This window comes from Lissotriton vulgaris, chromosome 4_1, assembly GCF_964263255.1.
Source record: "Lissotriton vulgaris chromosome 4_1, aLisVul1.2, whole genome shotgun sequence".
NCBI classification, from domain to species: domain Eukaryota; kingdom Metazoa; phylum Chordata; class Amphibia; order Caudata; family Salamandridae; genus Lissotriton; species Lissotriton vulgaris.
This window is the reverse complement of record NC_141691.1, coordinates 1,990,416,472-1,990,432,088: the sequence shown is the minus strand read 5'-3', so window position 1 is coordinate 1,990,432,088 and position 15,617 is coordinate 1,990,416,472. Positions and strand designations below refer to the sequence as shown.

The 15,617-nt window shown below is 46.1% G+C and overlaps 1 protein-coding gene across 1 annotated transcript in view; it reads left to right on the top strand.

Annotated features, from left to right (window-relative positions):
- The window catches only part of LOC147724808 (1-phosphatidylinositol 4,5-bisphosphate phosphodiesterase gamma-1-like), a 731,250-nt gene that overhangs the window by 1,957 nt on the left and 713,676 nt on the right, over positions 1-15,617 (top strand). The gene's annotated exons all lie outside the window — the stretch shown is intronic.

The window sequence follows — 15,617 nt, the reverse complement described above, 5'->3', positions numbered from 1 at the left end:
TGGCTAAAGTAAGTAAGTAATCGTTTATTTGTACATGATTAATTAAAATCTTTACAAAATTATAAAAGATTAGTAAAAATTATTTAGAAAATTCGTTTGTGCTCGGTCTAATCTATTAAAAAAGTTGTACCTCAAGTCCTTTAGTTTGGGATGTGGCTAAAGGTTTAATGCTTCATGGTGAGATACCAGGGTATGTTTCTGCCCCCGTTGCAGCAGAGTGAACAAGACAGTGGCAGTGGTGTCTAAAGATCTCTGAAAGTGTTGGGGGTAAATACTCACATGCACGAAGCGAATGAAGCGTGTAAGTCCCGCTTCATCCAGGCGGACTAAAGGTGGGTCTAACCCTAATCAATTTTGAAAAGAACAGAGGTTCTAATTTAAACAAGTTTGAAAGAATACTGTGCCCTGTATGCATTTAACTGCACCACAATACATACACTTTCAAAAAAGCCACAGGTACTGAAGGAACACTATTCCAGTACCTCCATGATGTGCTAAGCACCCCAGAGCCTATACGTCAGTATAGAAGGTTTACTTTCCACCTGTACACTTTGTTGAAAATAGTGCATTTTCACAAACTTTTCCCAAAAATGTACAAAACGCCATACATGATATAGGCAGTACAGAAACTGCAATTTCACACAACTTGTCATTTTTCATGGCACCTTCCTTCACTTCTGTATTTCACTTCCGGTCATTTGGCCATCCTGCTCCTCCTCAGGATAGCACCAGTTATATATTATGACAGACACATTACCTGGTAAGAGAAGTGTGAATAGATAAAATAAAAAAATACATAAACCTTTCAATCATATGCCATAGACAGAAAAGTTACAGATATGTTATTCAGGTTACGGAGCCTTTACATCTTCATGTAGCTGACAAGTTACACCAATCTTGCATCATTGAAATATCAACAAATATATACATTTGGAAATGCGGTCATTTATAGGTAAACACGAGCTTTTAAAGAAAATACACACATTTTGCTTTGAGAAAAAAAAGAAATTCTCTAAATCAAAAACTTATAATTTACATGAAAAAAACATATTTTGTCTTTAAATCTTGGTTTAGTCATTTTAGTAGATAAACGTTTTGGGACTAAAGACCAGTTTGTCTTTTTCATTGGATATTCGCGTGCCCTCCTGCCCCATATAGGTTGATACTGCCATGCATGCCTTAGAATTCCCATCTCATGTCATGGATTTGCATGTCATGCAAAGAACTGCTACCATTACTCGAGGACCTGGTGCCTGGTGTAGGTATCAATATGGATGCTCCTATTGCTACCATTATGATAGAGCCAGTTCTGTACAAGGGGTGGGCTTGATTATGCCACTGATGTCCACAATATGCAAATTATTAATTGATATCAGGACCAGCGTTTTGTTAGGGTTGAACATCATCATGCCATATTTACTTACAATATACAAAATATGAGCACATTTTTCCAGGTCACTTTTATGCCTTGGATGGGGTTCCTCGTGCCATGGATACCCACATTATGCTAAGGTTACAACCAATATGCCAGGGCTAATATTACACCAGGGGTGGGCAGCGGTATGTAACGGATGCACACATTAGTTAAAAAACTATCGCTTAAAGGCCAAGACCAGCCTTTGACAGGGTTTAGTTTTCTGCCAGTGACAGTGGTGTTGCTCTGAATCTCAGCCCACCCCAGAAAACCCTGCAACCACAATACTAGTCATCTGTGATTGCTACCTAGGCGTGTACTGAGTGTGTCCTGGTCCTTACCACATGCCACCTAGAAGAGAACAAGCATTTGCAATGCAATAGGTCTCGCATTTACGCGAGTTTAAGCTATTGGCATTGTACATGACAATGGCTTTTAGTTATGTTTCAAAAACGAAAACAAAAATAAAAGGCATTGTTATTTGCAATGTCAATAGTTCAAACTCGTGTAAATGCGGGACCTATTGCATTGCAAATGCTTGTTTTTTTCGCACCTGTGTTCTTTCATAAACCCCTTTGATAGCCCATCTTCCATAAGTGCTTGAGGCGGCAACAGCGGCAGGATGAATCGTTTTTTCAAACATCAAAATAAAATTAAAATGTGTGAAATGGGTGCATTTTCCGTGCCGGCGTTGGAATTTGAGAATTATGTGTTATGTATAGATCCCCGTAGCATGCACCAAACACACTGAGCTACCTGCCGCTGCCATTGCTCCTAACCAGTGGGACCTAGTGGGCTCTTTACAAGCGCCCACGGTGGAAACAATTCTGGTCAGATTTTTGCAGCCTTTTCCTGCCCCTGCCCTGGTGCGAAGAAAGGCCCCGCGCAGCCCAGAAGTGGGCGAAGAATGCTGCCTTTGGCTGGAATACTATTCCAGATAATGAGATCGATTCTGGGCCTCAGAGGTGACCCATTAAAAGCAAGCCAGAACGCTTCAAGCAGTGTCCTTTTGAGGGGACAAACGAGGCAGATCCCACAGAATACATCGAGTAAGATCGGAATTCAAAGAAAAGCTGTACTGAAGACAAAGTCTGGCTTTTAAAAACAACATATTTATCAAATGCCTCCCTGAACACCCACCCACCCCATTTTAATGTAAAAAAACTGAAACAATTATGAGTTTCTCGAGTAACTTCTTAAACAGGGAAACATACATTAGTAGGTCTTGAAAAACTTCATAGTTTTAGACAAGCATATACAGGATATGACTAATATTAGTCACAGTCACACATTAGTGACACATTCCAGAGCATCGTGGTCAGTCTTCACTAGATAGAACCCAATCATTTACAGACCTATCACTGAAAAGGGGCCCAGCAGAATCCACTCACGTTGTATTGTTTGTATTGTAATTACATTGATATAGCGCTTACTACCCCTGATGAGGCGTCAAATCGCTTTTTCGGCGGGTAGCACGCTACTCCGGGCCCCATAGAGGATTAGTGTTGAATTACTATAGTGAAACAAGCAAGTACATTTTAAGTGGTGGATAGGTTAGTCAGTTATTTGGATTTGGAATGAAAGCAGAAGGATAGAGGAGGACAAAGGTTTGTATTTATTTATCGCTCGCTTGTTGACGCACACTATTCAGGAAGCCTATAAAGGATTAGTGGTGAATTAATATGGTGAAATATGAGGTCATTTCAGTGGTGGATATTAGTCAGTTACTTGGAGTGAGAAGGATAGCGGAGGGATAGAAGGGGAAGAAAGATTTGCATTCATATAGCACTTGTTACCCCTGATGGGTGTTAAAGCGCTTTTCTGACGAGTAGCACGCCACTCCGGAACCCAAAAAGGATTAGTGTTAAAAATTAGTATAGTATAAATCTGAAGTAATTTGAGTAATAGATATGTTATTCAGTTATTTGGGCAGTATATTAGTGTAGTTGAATATGATGGTTCTAGAACCAGGAGAAAAAAAAACACATGACAGGTGGCTTGGATAAGAAAATTCCACCTAAAGGGTGGCACGTCCACGGAGTGGAGCTCAATGTGTCAAAAGGCATGTGAGACATGAGTGTAAATTGATATTAAAACAAATCTGCCGCAAAGGAGGAGTGGCAGTAGGTCGTTCCCCTATCAAACTACACGTACTTATTTCCATATACCTGAGCAGCAACAAAACATGGGATACAAGTGATTTGCAAATTACTTACAGGTGAAAATACCCTCAAAGTGTGAGAAACGAGACTGTAAAGGGAAACACTATCATTCGATCAATTGGCACATCGAAGATCTATTCTAAATATTCTCAGAAGTCTAAATAACACAAAGTAAAATCAACTGGAATACATCATATAATTCACGGGTGCTTGAAATGTAAAGCGAAACATGACCAAGGACTGCATACAAGTAATACTTGAATGAAGGGAGGGGACCAGACTGAAATCCAGGGGACAAGGAATTTCTGTGTGGAGTCCTAAACGTGTCTCTAAATGGCTCAAGGTACAACATAAGCCATGACCATTTTAATTATGGTGGCACCTAGAGACCTCAGGAAAGAGCAGGTGCTGCCACCAAGGCAGAGATATTGGTGGTGGCCCGTACCCCAGAGGTCCATGTGCCACAGCAGTTCTGCTCAGTGGGATTGTTCCTGTGGAATTTAAGTCAACTATGCCTCACAGCAGGTTTTTCCAGAGTCCATAACAACTGTCAAGAGGACTAACCTGAACTCCTATGGTCTGTGGGGGCGATCAAGCGAGGGTCTTCAGAAGATATGTTCCCAACTCCCAATTGCCCCTGCACCCAGATTCCTCTGAGCCCAGGAACGAAAGGGAAATGGGAAGTGGATAACAAACAAGAGAGGCTGCCACACCCTGGTGTCGTCTAGGTTTGGTTGAGTGGAGGACACCTGCAAAAGTAACCACAAATTAATACGTCCCTTCAAAGAGTGGAATTCACATTCACGATTCACAGTTCTAGCAACTTTACTCTTTTACGATATCACTGTTTCGAGCTGTACCTGATAAGAGTGTGGATTGAGCTGCTCTCCTTGGATAACTCAGATGACAATGGAGAATGACGTCTTACTCTGCAAATGCCGGGGCATGACTTGGTGTGTGTGTGGATAAGGGTATAACCTATATGCGCATATATTATAACCCCTAAACACTTCTCCGACTGGATACAGTTCAAGGATGAAGTGGATACACCTGATGGATATGAGAAATCCCCACTGGAGGTCCGCATGAACAATTCTTAATGTCTCTGAGGTGAATAGAACAAACAACGTCGCAAATGACTCTAGCACCAGAGTTCAAAGGAACGCTCACATGAAGAGTTCAAGTACTGGCCGCTGACGGAGAAGCTGAAGGAACTGAACAGGTACGATTACTGACGAGAACATACTCAGCAACCAGTTCCACAAAGTCTCTAATCCAATGAGCAATATATGTTTGATGTACTTGACGAACTTGGTCGAGGAAAACCAAAGCTGAAGGATCATCCGCTAGGAGCTGTCCGTAGCGGCTTACCTCACAACTGCTGAGGCGGAGGGTCAAGGCAGGACAAACGCTGCGACTCCGGAATGACCCGAAACAGGCTGAGAGGAGCTGTCCAAATCGAATCCTCTTCGGAATGACAAAATCCAAAAGAACGGCAACCAGAATGAGAATCTGAGGAGACTCTCCAGAATGCTGCCGCTCGCTTCAATATGACAGTTGAAGTGCGCAGTACTCAGGGATGGAGCGCACAAAATGGCCGCTCGAATTGTGAAAGGCTAGAACGCTAACCTTGCGCTAAAGCGGCACAGCGCTGCCTTGACCTGCCGGGTATACCGTTCTTGCCTCAATGAATTTCTGCACCCACAGGAACGGTAATACCACGGAAATTCTTTGAGTCTTATTCCTGGCAGTGGGGCACAGCGTGTAGACACCAGGGCGGGCTTGACAGTACCCCCCACCAAAACCCCCCTTCCAGGTTTCAAAGGGAACATCTTGTGGAACGCTGTCACTAATCTGGGAGCATGCACGTTATCACTAGGCTCCCAAGATCTCTCCTCAGGACCATAACCTTTCCAATCTACTAAGTAGAACAATTTTCCCCTCTTAATCTTAGAATCAAGGATTCTTTTGACCTCAAACTCTTCTGAAGACTGGATCGAAATTGGTGCTGGAGGGGTTTCCCGCCTTAGTTGGGGCGGACTTTTCTTGACCAACGAAACATGAAAAGTGGGATGGATTTTCATAGAGCTGGGGAGTGAGACTCTAACACTGACAGGGTTTATCATCTGGACCACCGGGAAAGGGCCCACAAACCTCGGTTGGAACTTCTTAGTCCCCCCAAGCCTCATGTGTTTAGTAGAGATCCAGACCAACTCTCCTGCTTTAAACTGAGGACTGTCCCTTCTTTTACGATCTGCTGACCTTTTATAATTAGCTTTGGCTTTAGAAAGATTAGCAAAGGCCATCTGATAAGCTTGTTGTAAGTTTGATAGTACCTCTTGGGCCGCTGGGACCTCAACATCAGCTTTTCCTACCCTCATGTTTGGATGCCTACAGGAGTTCAAAAAGAACGGGGAGAAACCTGTGGCCGAATGGACGGAATTATTGTACGCAAATTCCGCAGTACTGAGTAAGGAGGGCCAGTCGCCTTCCCGATCCATAAGGTACAAACGGAGGTATTGCTCCAGATCTTGGTTCACCCGCTCAGTCTGTCCATCCGTTTCCGGATGAAAACTGGTGGACAGGCGAGAATCCACCCCCATTCCTTTTAGAAAAGATCTCCAAAAACGGGACACAAATTGAGGCCCACGGTCCGAGATCACCACCTTGGGAATCCCATGTAACCTGACTACATGTTGGACAAACAACTCGGCTAGTTGAGGAGCAGTTGGTAGGGATTTTAACGGAATGAAGTGACTCATCTTGGAAAACTGATCTACCACCACCCAAATAGTTGTGCTACCTTGACTGGAGGGGAGATCGACAATAAAATCCATGGAGATGGTATGCCAGGGGGAATGGGCCACAGGGATGGGTTGGAGCAGGCCTTGTGGGAGTTGTCTCATGACTTTGCCTTTGACACATTGCTCACAAGTGGCGATGAACTGTCTTACCTGAGCTTCCATGCCAGGCCAGATGAATTCTCTCTTGATCAACTCCGAGGTCTTAGCAACTCCCTTGTGGCCGGCTAACATATGGTCATGAAATTGCTGAATTATCCGGACTCGAAGATCGTCACTGGGAACAAACATCTTCCCTGACTGATATGGCTTCCCTTCTTTGACTTCTCGATCAGGACCTTCATTCACCCAATCTTCAAACTTCTGCTGTGAAAATTCCCCCCGAATCTTGTTTTCCAAATCGTCTTCAACGGAGGTGGCCACAATCTTCTCGGTGGGAATAACAAAACCTTTTTCCTGATGCTCAGCTTCACTTCCAAATTCCAACCGGGACAAGGCGTCTGCTTTAGCATTTGCTGCTCCAGGCTTATAGGTTAGGACAAAGTCATAGTCTGCAAAGAATAGAGACCACCTTAGTTGTCGAGGAGTCAAAGTTCGAGCTGACTTCAAAAACTGGAGATTTCTGTGGTCTGTGAATACAGTAATGGGATGCTTGGCTCCCAGAAGATAATGTCGCCAGACCTGAAAGGTATCCTTCACTGCTAATAACTCTTTATCAGCAATTGAATAGTTAGTCTCTGCAGGGGTGAGTTTTCGTGAATGATAAGCAACTGGATGGAGCTGACCCGTGTTCTTGTGTCGCTGAGATAAAATTCCTCCTATAGCCAGATTCGAGGCATCTGCCTCCACGAAGAATGGAACATTTAAATCAGGATGCTGAAGGATCGGTGCGGAGGTGAATGTCTCCTTCAAAGATTGAAAGGCCTCTTCCGTCGCTGAATTCCACACAAATTTTTCGTTCTTCCGTAACAATTTAGTGATTGGGCTCACCTTGCTGGAAAAATCATGGATGAACCGTCTGTAGAAATTTGCAAATCCAAGGAAACTTTGTATCTCTTTGACGGATCGAGGAGCTGGCCAACCCTTGATGGCTTGCAATTTGGTGTCATCCATGAACACTCCTTCAGGAGACAGAATGAATCCCAGAAACTCTACCTTGGATGAGTGGAAGACACACTTCTCAAGCTTCACAAACAACTGATTTTCGAGTAATCTATTCAGAATGGCTCGCACATGGTTTACATGTTCTTCTCGACTGTTTGAAAAAATCAAAATGTCGTCAATGTACACGACTGCGAAACGATCCAAATATTCCCGAAGGATGTCATTTACAAAATGCTGGAACGCAGCTGGGGCATTACAGAGCCCAAAAGGCATCACTTGGTATTCAAATAGGCCCAGCCGGGTGCGGAATGCCGTCTTCCATTCTTCTCCTTCTGCCATGCGAACCAAATGGTAAGCTCCTCTGAGATCGAGCTTGGTATAAATACATGCTTCCTTGACCTGGTCCAAGAGCTCCGAAATGAGGGGCAAAGGATAGCGATTTTTTTTTTGTGACCAAATTGAGTGCTCTATAGTCAATGCAGGTCCGCAGAGATCCATCCTTCTTAGGAATAAAAAAGAGCGGAGACGACACTGGGGACTGGGATGGCCGTATAAATCCGTTGGCTAAATGTTGCTCTATGTATTCCTTGAGGTGTTCGTTCTCTGGTTCTGAAAGGGCATAAATGCGACTGCACGGGAGTGCTGCTCCAGGCTCCAATTCTATGCGACAGTCGTAAACACGATGAGGAGGTAACTTCTGCGCCTCCTGTTCATTGAACACCTCCTTCAAGTCTAGATATTCTTCCGGAATCTCAGGTATCTCCAAAGAGCAAATTGTTTGGACTTGACCCGCCAGACTAGAGGACAGGGACTGCTGAAGTTCCCACGGAGAGAATGCCTTACAGTGTTCTTGACAATATTCCGATGACATCTCCAAAGTGCGCTTGGCCCAATCGATCTTGGGATTATGTTCAGTGAGCCAAGGCAGACCAAGAATTAACTGAAACTGCGGAGCGTCAATTAAATTAAATCGCACCAAACTCCGATGGCTCCCTGGACCAAATATGGTAATGGTCTCTGTATCTGCTACGATGGGCCCCGAAGACAGGTTTGTTCCGTCAACTGCTCGCACCAACTCCGGCTTTAATTTCTTCTCAAATCGAATTCCCAAGGATTTAGCAAATTGAATATCGCAAAAGTTCCCAGTGGCTCCGGAATCAATCATGATTGAGACGTGATGGTGAACATCTTCTCCAAACTGGATCCTACTGGACAGAATGAGATGAGGTGCTGCACATTGTAAGGTGTTTGCCAAAGACTGCGATTTTGGGGCTGACTCTTGTGTCGCTTCCACCAGGGCAACCCCGTCTACTGGTGAAGCCGATCTTTTACCATCGTAGACTTCTTCAGTCTCTTAGGGCATTCACGAACAAAATGGCCCGGCAGACCACAATACATACACAGTTTTCCTGCTCGACGCTTCTCTCGTTCTTCCATACTGAGAGGACCCCGTACTGAGCCGATTTGCATGGGTTCCTCAGCCTGGGTGACTTCATGACTCTTACTGACCTCGGTTCGAGATCGATCCAACCTTGGCGGGACTGACCTGAAATCCTTGCGTCTCTCACTCCGCCTCTCAGACTGGCGCTGATCGATGTGTAAGACTAAGTCGATCAACTCCGACACATCCGTAGGTCTCTTAGGAATTTGAGCTAGACCATCCTTGAGCTCATCTTTAAGTCCTCTGTAAAAGATGGCGGCTCTCTTAGCCGCGGGCCAGCTGGTCTCGACAATGAGTTGATTAAATTGTGCTATGTAAGCAACCAACTCCTTATTGCCCTGCCGGAGATCTAACAATTCGTTGTCGGTGGCCTGTGAAATGGTTCTCCTATCGAAAATGCGTAAAAATTCTGCTTTGAAATCTTCAAACTTGTAGAGTACCGGATCGTTTGCTGATACCAAGGGTAGAGACCATGCTGCTGCATCTCCACTCAGATAAGACAGAACAAAAGCCACTTTGGACTGATCCTCCTTAAACAAAATGGGTTTGCACAAAAAATGCAACGAGCATTGTGTCAGAAAAAATTGGGCCTTATGTGGATCCCCTTGAAACCTCTCTGGAGGAGCTAATGGAATAGTGGGTGACATGGCATGTACCACTTGGGTTGTTAACTCTGAGGAAGATGAGGAAGAAGCAAAACTCTGAAACTTCGATCTTTCAAAACTGGGATTGGGACTAGTAGCTAACTCGTCTAATCTTTGCCGTAAATAACTAGTCTCCTGATTGGATTTCTTAATCTCCTCCTGAGTGTCACTCAACTGTTTCTGCATTCCCTCCAGCACTGAGGTCAAAGCCTTCATATCCCAACCTTCAGTCATCTCGCCCAGACAGAAGGCACAATGTGTCTATTGGCACTTCAATCTGTCAAGAGGACTAACCTGAACTCCTATGGTCTGTGGGGGCGATCAAGCGAGGGTCTTCAGAAGATATGTTCCCAACTCCCAATTGCCCCTGCACCCAGATTCCTCTGAGCCCAGGAACGAAAGGGAAAGGGGAAGTGGATAACAAACAAGAGAGGCTGCCACACCCTGGTGTCGTCTAGGTTTGGTTGAGTGGAGGACACCTGCAAAAGTAACCACAAATTAATACGTCCCTTCAAAGAGTGGAATTCACATTCACGATTCACAGTTCTAGCAACTTTACTCTTTTACGATATCACTGTTTAGAGCTGTACCTGATAAGAGTGTGGATTGAGCTGCTCTCCTTGGATAACTCAGATGACAATGGAGAATGACGTCTTACTCTGCAAATGCCGGGGCATGACTTGGTGTGTGTGTGGATAAGGGTATAACCTATATGCGCATATATTATAACCCCTAAACACTTCTCCGACTGGATACAGTTCAAGGATGAAGTGGATACACCTGATGGATATGAGAAATCCCCACTGGAGGTCCGCAAGAACAATTCTTAATGTCTCTGAGGTGAATAGAACAAACAACGTCGCAAATGACTCTAGCACCAGAGTTCAAAGGAACGCTCACATGAAGAGTTCAAGTACTGGCCGCTGACGGAGAAGCTGAAGGAACTGAACAGGTACGATTACTGACGAGAACATACTCAGCAACCAGTTCCACAAAGTCTCTAATCCAATGAGCAATATATGTTTGATGTACTTGACGAACTTGGTCGAGGAAAACCAAAGCTGAAGGATCATCCGCTAGGAGCTGTCCGTAGCGGCTTACCTCACAACTGCTGAGGCGGAGGGTCAAGGCAGGACAAACGCTGCGACTCCGGAATGACCCGAAACAGGCTGAGAGGAGCTGTCCAAATCGAATCCTCTTCGGAATGACAAAATCCAAAAGAACGGCAACCAGAATGAGAATCTGAGGAGACTCTCCAGAATGCTGCCGCTCGCTTCAATATGACAGTTGAAGTGCGCAGTACTCAGGGATGGAGCGCACAAAATGGCCGCTCGAATTGTGAAAGGCTAGAACGCTAACCTTGCGCTAAAGCGGCACAGCGCTGCCTTGACCTGCCGGGTATACCGTTCTTGCCTCAATGAATTTCTGCACCCACAGGAACGGTAATACCACGGAAATTCTTTGAGTCTTATTCCTGGCAGTGGGGCACAGCGTGTAGACACCAGGGCGGGCTTGACAACAACTGCACCGGGCGTACCAATGTCGGTTCTCGTACACGGTACACACTTACATTAGGATACTGTGGGTCAACATATGAGCAAGGATGTAGGAGATAGTTGTGTGCCCGAAATAGACAATGAAAGTGTCCCTAACCCCCATTTGGTACTAAAATTGTCCCATAGCCTGGGTGCAGAAGTGGCGTGTGCCGCGGTAGTACTGCACCTGCTGTACTACTGAGAACTACGCCCCTGGGTAAGAAGCTGCTTGTCCCTGGTCATGCAGGTCTCGACGTCCTGCTGTATAAGGCTGCACCCTCTGCCCTAGCCTAGCTGTTGTGACTTTGGTATCCAGGGAGGTGCCACCACCCACACGCTTCAGGCAGTCGCCATTTTGGGGGAGCAGGCTATAATTTGTGAACTTCAAACGAACATGCCTAGGATGCCAGGCTGATGCAGGATGCCCATGGAACTCCGGAGTAGGGCTATGCCAGCCACTCCACCAGCAGTGCACCGCCTTCGGCTTGCGCGTTCCCGCTCGGGTCCCGGGTGCCAGGCACCTGCCAGCGCTGAGCCTGCCCTAATGCTGAGAGGTCTGTGAGAAGTGGGAGGAGTATATGAGATCGGAGATGGGGGGGATCCTGGACATAAAGGCAGCACCCACCTTGCTCTTCACCTTTACTGCACTGAGTGCCCTGATGCTGCCCCTGCCCGCCAGATCTTAATGATTTTGGCGCCACTGCGGTGGCTGGAGCGCGGTGTCCGGGTCCCCGAACACTTCACTGGTCGGACTACTGCGAATAGTCGTCGCTGCGATGCCGTTTTCCGCAGTTTTGCAGGACTTTACGTGCCTAGTGGCAGATTCTGTACATTTGCACACTGTAAAAGAGTACGTTTGCACATTGTAGAAGAGTGAGCAGACAGTGTTATATCTTGTAAGATATGGGAGAACCCTGGGCAAGAACAACAAGCTGTCGCCATTGCGTAAAAGCGGCTGCGTGTTTGTTTTTGTATAGCTCTTTCACTTTAACAATAGCTGTCACCCCACCCCCGATTGCTGTTGTTGAAGTGAAAGTGCTATACAAAAATAAACAGGTGGCTGCCTTTGCTAAAGCCTTTGCCAAAGCGGAATGAAAATAACAAAGTGCTTATACACTAATAGAAGCCGACTGTGTAACTCCGCTGTAAAAGATCCAGTCCTGATGGGCATCTCAAAAGGAGCCAGTGCGGTAACAAGGAGAAATGAAGAAGCCTCATTTTTAATTGGAGGCCAGGGTTCACCGTAGACGATGACCCCAGCCAATGAAAAATAGGGGTGGGGCATCCACCCCACTTCTAAAACATACCCTTCTACAATATGCTTTGCAGAGCGAGCAGCGCATGCACGCTGCAACGCTAGGTCTGCGAGACCTAAAAACCAAAACAGATCAAGAGGGACAAAATATCCTTAACGAATCTCAAGGAGAACACTGTGCAACCAGTGACGTCTTAACGCATGGGCACACTGGCAGTTGCCTGGGGGCCCCACGAGCACAGGGGCTCGCTGCATGAAGACCAGAATTTAACCCTCATTTTCGGTTAAACATTTTTATTCCTGTGAGTGGTTGTGTAGGCAGGGCCCAGTGCACTGCTTGTCCAGGGGGCTATGATGCTGTTAAGATGGCCCTGTGCACAAAGTGCCCTAAAAGAGACAACCAGCACAGAACTGCGAGAGCACTGCCTCTTCTTGGCGGTCGCTGAGCCTGCAAGAGTTCTCCCATCTGTAACCAGACAGCAGGCTAAGAATTGCCACCATTCTGCCAAAGTCTGTATTATCTTGTGGATGGGTACCATCCTGTAATGGGTGACATCACTGGATGTCTACAGTATACTAGGAATGGCCACCATTGGGCCAGATCCACTATTGTACCAGGGCAGGGCACCAGCATGCCATGGATATCCAGAGTATGCTGAGAATTTCCACCATAGAGCTAGTGCCAATATTGACCAGGGATGGGCACACAGTACAACCACATTCACACACATATGAACACAGACACACTCTCATCCATCCACATGTGCACACAGACACACCTGCTTAACTGGAGTAGCATACCGGTCTTGGACCTTCTGCACCTGCATTCTGCTCCCCCGCTCGCTGACGTGTCACACTACATGGCAGGCCTGCTCACACACTGTGGCACACAGGGCTTGCCCTTGGCTTGGGAGTCCTGAAGTGCAGGGCTCTGCTGAAAAGCTGGGGGAGGGTGGGGGTGGGAGGTGGAGGGGGAAGTGTGATTCCGAGCTCACATGGCGGGTCCTCAGTATGCCTGAGAGAGTAGACCAGGGTTCTCCAAAGTTGGTCCGGGAGGCCCAGATCCATGCCATGTTTTTAGGATAACTATATTTATCTACAGGGGGATATTAAAAAAAATCTGGCATGTATCCGGCCCTCCTGGACCGAATTTGGGAAACTCTGGCATAGACCATGCATGTTTGAGTGACTGACCGTAGACCGTCAGTTTACTGCACAAGTAATTTTTTATTTCCTTTCACTCTGAGGTTCCCCAGCTCTGCGGAGCCCCCGCTGTGCACACCTTCAGACCCTCAGAGCGACAAGACATATTCAGGTTGGACACAGCCCAAAATGGCCATATGGGCAAGCCACCCCTCTTCTGCACCACCTGTAAGGAAAAGGAGAAAATATATTTCCCTTTGTTCCCTAGACCCCTAGGTATCCCACTGGGGCTTGCCCCTGCATAGTGCTTTGTTTAAAGCCAGCTGGGTCAGGTGTTAGGAAAACCAAAACACACAGACAAGCAAATATGTCCATGTGCCAGTTATTGGCTGTGATGGAAAAGGATGCAAGTGCGGATCTTGGTTTCCCCTCCTAAACCAAATTGATTTGCTCTGACCAGATCTCTGTATTGATCTGAGCTACAGTTAGTTCCTTTATCTCCCAACACGGGAAACACCTAAAACTGTGTGAAAACCAGTTCGCACACTCCCTTAAAGTAACGGTATGGCTTTAAAAATGATTTCTCTTTGTAGAGGGGTTATAGCAGTTATCCTAGGCTGTCTGAAGTGAGAGTTCATGCCATAAGCCTCCATGAGCCTCTCACGCAAGCAACTCAGGAGCATATTACCAACAACTAGCAATAATTATCGCTATGTTGGCTTAGCCGCAATATTATTATCGCCGAGCTCCGACGATTTTTATCGCAGATAAACCTTGCTATTATCAAGGTTTATCTCCTAAGCGATAAAAATCGGCCGTGTTATCCACCTCCCATTGGATAACATGGCTAAGAACTGCTCAGGGCAGGTGTTAGCTTTTGGAGATATTCACGCTTAGCGCGAATATCTCCAAAAGTTGGTAATAGGAGATAGTGATGTTAGCGACTGTTTCCAGTCGCTAACATCTTGGCACGCCCACTTTGCATGTCAATAGTGATAATTATCGCTGACATGCAAAGCAGGCCCCAAGATTATCGCTATCTCCCACTAGCTGTCGCTAACTGGTGTTAGCGACAGCTAGGTAATAGGGCAATAAAATTATCGCCGCTTTAGCGGGAAAAATTCCCGCTAAAGCGGCGATAAGGCCCTTGTTAATATGCCCCTCAGTCTGTCCCGTACAGCGCACTGTGTGACCTTAAGCAATGGGACACTCTGCCAAGGGGATTCCAGTACCCCTCAGGTGAGGAGTTCACTGGAGTGCATTGTTCTCTGTGTATCCATCTCTTGTGGCCGAAGCTCCTTTTCCCTGTCAGCTTCGAGACAGTAGTAGCCCCCCCCCCGGAACCCGCCTCCAGCACAGAGAAGCGCTCCATTGCATAAAAGTGGTGTCTGTTCCAGCATGTGAGAGTGGCCTTCCTGTCACAGAGACAACCTTTCTTGACAGCGAAGCAGCCCCTCAAGCGTGAGCTCCAAAAAGAACTGCTATAAGTGTGAACATTGGGTGTGATGCCTTATACATCAGTTGGATAGACAGCATCTGTTTGAGAGAACCCCAAATGCCCCATCCATATTTTCTTGTGGTGCAAGGGAAGAGATTTCTCTACCTGCTACGATATTTTTAGCGGTAAGGTGCATTTGCCCCGCACTCTTAAAACCTAAATTGATGCAATAACTGCCAGCTGAAGTCCACAGGTTTAGATGTAAGCATACACACCGGCCTGTAGATTGTTATACAGAGGCGCTGAGATTTAAATCCCACTAAAACTGCAAGAACAAGCCGACAACTCACAAAGTTACTTTTTTTATCAGCCCCAAGAATAGTGTGCCAGAGTTCCCTCTATCTCACACCATTTACTTTCAGACAGGCTATCAGATATGTATCCTGGCTTAATGTGTTTACCTCTGGTTATTAAACTGGCCAGGCCAACCCTAGCTGTGATCCATGCATTCAGAAACACAAACCTCTCACACCCTAATCCTGGTCATATCTGACCTTTAATGGAATCACTTAGTGAAGGATGAACAACAGGTATCAAGACCCGAGCAGACACTATAGTGGCTCCTCCTGGTATTGGTGGCTCTGCAGGATTCTTCTAATGAGATGCATGGCTGCGAGGCT